Genomic DNA, 6,518 nt, shown 5'->3' with positions numbered 1-6,518 from the left:
CTGGATTATTGTCTAACCCCATACACAAAAGTAAACTCAAAATGGATCAAAGACCTGAATGTAAGTCAGGAAACCATGAAATTCTTACAGAAAAACATAGGCAAAACTCTCTCAGGACATAAACATGAACAACTTCTTCCTGAACACATCTCCACAGGCAAGGGAAACAAAAGCAAAAATGAACAAGTGGGACTATATCAAACTAAAAAGCTTCTGTATGGCAAAATACACCATCAGTAGAACAAAAAGACATTCTACAGTATGGGAAGATATCTTCATAAATAACGTATCCGATAAGTGATTGACATTCAAAATATATAAAGAGCTCAAATACATTAACAAACAAAAAGCAAGTAAGCCAATTAAAAAATAGGCAGATGAGCTCAACAGACACTTCTCCAAAGAAGAAATTCAGATGGCCAACAGACACATGAAAAGATGCTCCACATTGCTAATCATCAGAGAAATGCAAATTAAAACCACAATGAGATATCACCTCACATCAGTTAGGATGGCCTTCATTCAAAAGACAAATGACAACAAATGTTGGTGAAAATGTGGAGAAAGGGGAACCCCTCCTACAGTACTGGTGGGAATGTCAATTTCTTCAACCATTGTGGAAAGCAATATGGAGGTTCCTTTAAAAACTAAAACGAAAAACATTTGACCCAAAATTCCAATCCTGGGTATTTTCCCTAAGAATGTAGGAGCCCAGTTTTAAAAAGACATGTGCACCCCTATGTTCATCGTAGCACTATTTACAATAGCCAATAAACGGAAGCAACCTAAGTGTCTATCAATAGATGAATGGATAAAGAACATGTGGTACATATACACAATGAAATATGATTCAGCCGTAAGAAGAAAACAAATCCTACCATTTGCCACAACAGGGATGGAGCTAGAGGGTATTATGCTCAGTGAAATAAGTCAGGCAGAAAAAGACAAGTACCAAATGATTTCACTCACCTGTGGAGTATAAGAACAATGAAAAAATTGAAGGAACAAAACAGCAGCAGACACACAGAACCCAAGAATGGACTAATAGTTACCGAAGGGAAAGGGACTGGGGAGGAGGGGTGGGAAGGGAGAGATAAGGGGGGAAAAGGGGCATTACAATGAGCAGATACAATGTGGTGGTGGTGGTGCCATGGGGAAGGCAGTATAGCACACAGAAGACAAACAGTGATTCTATACCATCTTACTATGCTGATGGACAGTGACTGTAATGGGTATGTGGTGGGGACTTGATAATGGGGCGAGTCTAGTAACCATAATGTGGCTTACAGAATAGTACATTAATGATATGAAAAGAAAGAAAAGGAGAGAGAGAGAGAGAAAGAAAGAAAGAGAGAGAAAGAGTGAAAGAAAGAAAAATACAACAGTCATTATTTTATCAAAATGCTATATGTTAAAAACAGAAGACTTACTCTCATGGCGTATTTATCAGGAACCAACAAACACCAAAAGTAATCTGGGAAAAATATTAACATCTTATCAAAAAATACGACCTAAGCAACTGTATGGGCCAGAAACTTGGAAGTCACCACCACTGTCAGCCGTTTCTTCCTGACCCTCCTCCTCCTCAACCCACCACCAAGTTGGAACAAGGGTACCATCACCTAAGTATCTCCAGATTATGTTCACATCTTTCCACCAAAATGACCGACCGCCCCACACCCGAGCCACCATTATGCCTCTTCTACAAAAACCTCCTAACTTTTCTCTTTGCTGCCACTCTTTTTCCTACAATGTATTCTCCACTCGGTGACAAAACGATAGGTTGAAAATGCATATTTGATCAGGCTCCACACACTAACCCTCAACAGAAACAGTTCAACAGGTTTCTGTCACTCTTAAGACAAAGTCTAAAAGTCTTAAAAAGTGGCCTGCATGACCTAGCTCCATACTTTCAGCTCCATTTCAATGCCATACTGCCCAGGCCCAGGCCCTTGGCCAGTCCCTCCAACACAGCACATGGTTTCCTGCTGTCAGTCTTTGCTCTTCCTTCCACCTAGGATTCGCTCCCCAATGTCCCTATCTGCTTAATGCCTACTACTCTGTCAGGTATCAGCTCAAATATCTGTATGGAAACCTCTAATCTCTGTGATGAGGCCAAATCCTCCTGTGAACATGCTCCACAGTACTATGTCCCGTCTGTCCTGGCACTTGTTAGGGTTGTAATTCTACAGGCAATTATGTGATTCTCAAGTATCCAGGTCCTCCCTAAACTTGTAGGACTCAGAGAAGGCTGGTCAAGTCTCTTAGTCTAAAAAGTATCACAGGCATTACACATAGATGTCTAAAAATATTTTCTGAATGAACATAAATTGGCACAGTGTAGCAACATCCACAGAAACATAAGGGTATAAATTCTCTTATTCAGAAATTCCAATCGGAGTGAAACAGTCTCTAAGAAGACAGAATATTTATTCAAATACGTTCATACAGGAATATTCATTACTTAAATATTTTATAACAACTTGTGACTTCCTTATATTCATCAGAAAGTGGAGCAATGCAACCTTAAAAAAGAATGAGGTCTCCAAATACTTTTTTTTTTAAATGAATAAACTTTTTATGCACTTTAAAAATATGTTACCTAATAAAAAATTGTTACCTTATGCATAAAGGAGAAAACTGAGTAAAATATCTGAAGCATTGAACATATAACATTATTGTAAATGCCAATATTTATGACTATTATGAAGGCAGTGGTAAAAAAGTACATTGTAACAAAGTTTGAAACAATCAAAATATCAACGATTTTAAAATCATTGTAAATTCAAGTGTTTTTCTTCTTCTAAATTTTTACTTGATATGATAGTAAAAGCCATATGTTTACAAACAGGCATTCATGAGTACAGTATATCTTACACACAAAATATTCACAGTCTTCCACGATTCTTCTGTAAACATATAACTATTGTCTATCTACCTGCTATCAATTGTAGGGTTGGAAGGCACTTTGAAACAGATGACTGATTAAAAAAAAAAAGAAAATGCATCTTTTATTCAGACAGACCGCTGACAGTGAATGCAGGTTGTTAAGAATCCAAACGATTTGCTAAACCTTATGTCCCATAATTTTTGCAGGCAGTCTGTGCTCTACATTGCTCTATAGCCATATTAATCTTTCATTCAAATGTGTTTTCTTAGTTTAGCTGCGTTTTTTTCCAGTTGTTCAATGTTCCATTGCCATTGTCTTCTGTTTGACTGGTTTGTTCACCTGACAGTGCAAATGCTTAAGAATTGCACCATATCTCTTATGTTGTACCTCTATTTCTTTTCTTAATTTTTCATGGGAATTTTTTTCTTCCTCAAGAAAACAAGTTTTTTCAATGATAGATTCTTTTACAGTTATAATTTGAGGCTTTAGCTTTGTAATGTCTTCCTGTACTTGTTTCATCTGTTTCCTTCTGGATTTTGGGAATCTTGTGTAAGTTCCTCTTTCATTGTCATTAGTTTTTTAACAAGATCTCATTTTTCATGGAGTTCAGTTATGAATGACCATTTGCTTTCTATCTCCCCCAAACTATCTTTATGTACTTTCATTTTTGCATAATATTCATTATATCTTAGCATATGTTCCTCAAGGTCTTCTTGAGCTGCTTCTATGTCAAATTTAAGCTTTACATTTTCTGTATGTAAAGATTTGATTTGAGTTTCCAGGTTTCCACACTGAAGCTTGGTATCTTCTATGGCAGCATCTTGTTGATTAATTTGCCTTTCTCTTTCTTTAGTTTCTGCAGAAACATATGCTATTTGTTTTTCAAGTTCATGAAGTTCATTCTGAGGAAGGGCTTCCTCTCACAGATGGGTCTGACGCCCCCTGCCTGCCACCCTGCTCCCTCTGGGGCCTGCCCGGCACCTGGCTTCCCACTCGCTGACCTGCCTGCCTCTGGCCATAGGACCCTTCAGTGGCTCTGGTTTGTGTTCTCATCCGAAGGGGCCGCTGAGCATGGGCTCGGCGGGCTGCACTGACCCGGAACTGCTGAGGCGGCGGCAGGTGGTGGCCTCGCGCCCCCTGAATTCCCCACGTCCGCCGGCATCTGCCCTGCAGCCGAGGCCGCGGCACACTCGCTTCTGCCTCCCTGCAGTCCTCTGGCCTGGAGGCCCTGGGCGTCACATCAGGGGTAGGCGGGAACCCGCGGGGAGGTGGGCCCGTGGGGAGGCGGGTTTGGTGGGGGAGGTGCGGCAGTGTCGCTCGCCATTATATATCTACCATACATTAAGTTATACAGCAGGATGTCTAAATATTATACCATTAACCTGAAACTAGTATGTCAACTACACTTCAATGAAAAATTATTAAACAAATAAAAATAAAAAATAAAATCCCTTCTCAAAGTAAATAAGTAAATATTACACCATTAAAGAACATGTATATGCTTATGTATGCATTTTTAAAGTCTAAAAAAGCAGGTGAAACAATCACTGGTAGTGTCTCTGGGTGAGCTTAAGACTGCTTTCTCCCTCATAAACTACTCCACTGCGTTTTGCAACTAGCTTACATTGCTATTGCAAACCAACCAACTCAAATAGGGTCTGCCTCTTGCAGTTGGAAACTCACTATGGGTACAGTGGACGCCAGTAAGTTTGTCTCTAAAACGGGGAACAGAGTTAAAAAAATGTCAAGTCGACACACTACCAACAATGACGCACTTTTCTGAGATAACATTTCTTAGTCACACAATACTACCACTATCATGAAAAGGAGCAACTCTAAAGAGGAGTGTATTTTTTAACAAACATATTATAAAGAATTATTTAATGCAAGTCAAAATTCCCTGCCTCTGGGAAATTGTGCAGAGCCCCCAATTAGATGCAAGCATATAGATGGGGGAAGGACTGATCAGGTCCACACAGCTAAACCATACTGAGACAAACCCATCTGTCTTAATAGGGAATGTCCATCAGTAATTGATTTAAGTACAGGAAAAGGGACTGGAAAAAAACAATCTAGAAGAAGAATGAAATTTGGTTTGAGTGACACAAATGGATTGCCCTCACTTTTGATGCTGAGCATTAAAAAGAACAGATCCTACAGCGCTCCCTTCAGGCCCCAAGATGCTCCCAGTCCTCTTCTCACTGGTGGCTCCCAAACTGCCAGAGACGCCTGTGCCCCGAGAGAAGTATCCAAGTGAACACCCCTTTTACTATTTCATGATGAAAAATCAAGACTTGGAAAAATGTATGTCCAAGCTACGCTGTAGGCAAACAGAACAAAGACTACAATCAAATCTAAAATGCCAGCATATTACTTAGTCTATCACTTAAAATATATAGAGAGAAATTAAATTTAAAAACAGTAGCTTTTTCGGGAGTAAAGATGGTCGCATGAGAGGTGAGACAGAGGCCTCCTCCCAATACCAATGAAAATATAATTAATAAAACAAATCCTGAAACAGCAACCAGGAAAGAAGGCTGCACCTGACTGCATAAACCTAGAGAAAACAACAGACCTCACGGAACAGGGCACCAGCGCCACTCCCCTGCTACCCCAGACATCGCATCAGGGGCTGAGCAGCTCCAGAGAGTAGAGCTTCTGGGCACGAGAGGGCACCACATACAAATATGAAACGTCAAAGGAACCAGGTACAAAGCCAAATCCCATAAACACCAGAAGAAGGGCCAAGTGAAACTGAACTCATCAATTTTCCTCAAAGAGATTTCAAAATACAAATCATAAGTATCTTCATGGAGGTACAGAAAAACATTCAAGAACTCAGGGAAGAATTCCGGATGGAGACTCAATCATTAAGGAATGCAATATCTGAAGAGAAAAATACAATGGAGGCACTGAAAAGCACATTAGATAAAGTGGAGGAGACAGTAAATGGAACAGAAATTAGAGAAAAGGAATACAAAGAAGCTGAGGCACAGAGAGAAAAAAGGCTCTCTGGGAATGAAAGAATAAAGACAAAACTGTGTGATCAATCCAAATGGAATAATACTCGCATTACAGAGGTACCAGGAGAAGAGAGAGAAAAAGGGACAGAAAGTGCTTTGGGGAGGTAAATGCTGAAAACTGCCCAAATCTGGGGAAGGAGATGAGTCTCCATGAAGGTGTACATATCTCCCAACACAAGGAACCCAAGGAAGACAACACAAAGACATAATAATTAAAATGGCAAACATCAAGGATAAGGACAGAATATTAAAAGCAGCCAGAGAGATAACAAAGACCACCTACAAAGGAAAACCCATCAGACTATCATCAGACTTCTCAACAGACATGATACATCTAATGCAATGAAGCAGAAGGGCCACAAACCAACAACAGTCTGGCCGACACGATTATCATTTAAACTTGAAGGAGGGATTAAACTATTTCCAGAAAAGCTGAGAGATTTTATCTCCCACAAACCATCTCTACAGTGTATTTTGGAGGGACTGCTATAGATAGCAGTGCTCCTAAGGCTAAATAGCTGTCACCAGAGGAAACAAAACCACAGTAATGGAAGTACATCAATTAATTACTAAGATGATGCAAAATCAAATCAACTACCCTCAAA

At 39.8% G+C, this 6,518-nt stretch overlaps 1 pseudogene; it reads right to left on the bottom strand.

The window, feature by feature from the left end:
- Positions 1 to 3,129: 3,129 nt before the first annotated feature.
- On the bottom strand, positions 3,130 to 5,229 carry LOC108404515 (coiled-coil domain-containing protein 122 pseudogene; annotated as a pseudogene).
- Between the last annotated feature and the right edge of the window lie 1,289 nt (positions 5,230 to 6,518).

Source organism: Manis javanica, chromosome 17 (genome assembly GCF_040802235.1).
Source record: "Manis javanica isolate MJ-LG chromosome 17, MJ_LKY, whole genome shotgun sequence".
Classification (NCBI taxonomy): Eukaryota; Metazoa; Chordata; class Mammalia; order Pholidota; family Manidae; genus Manis; species Manis javanica.
The sequence above is the reverse complement of the archived record's forward strand: the minus strand, read 5'-3'. Positions and strand labels throughout refer to the sequence as shown.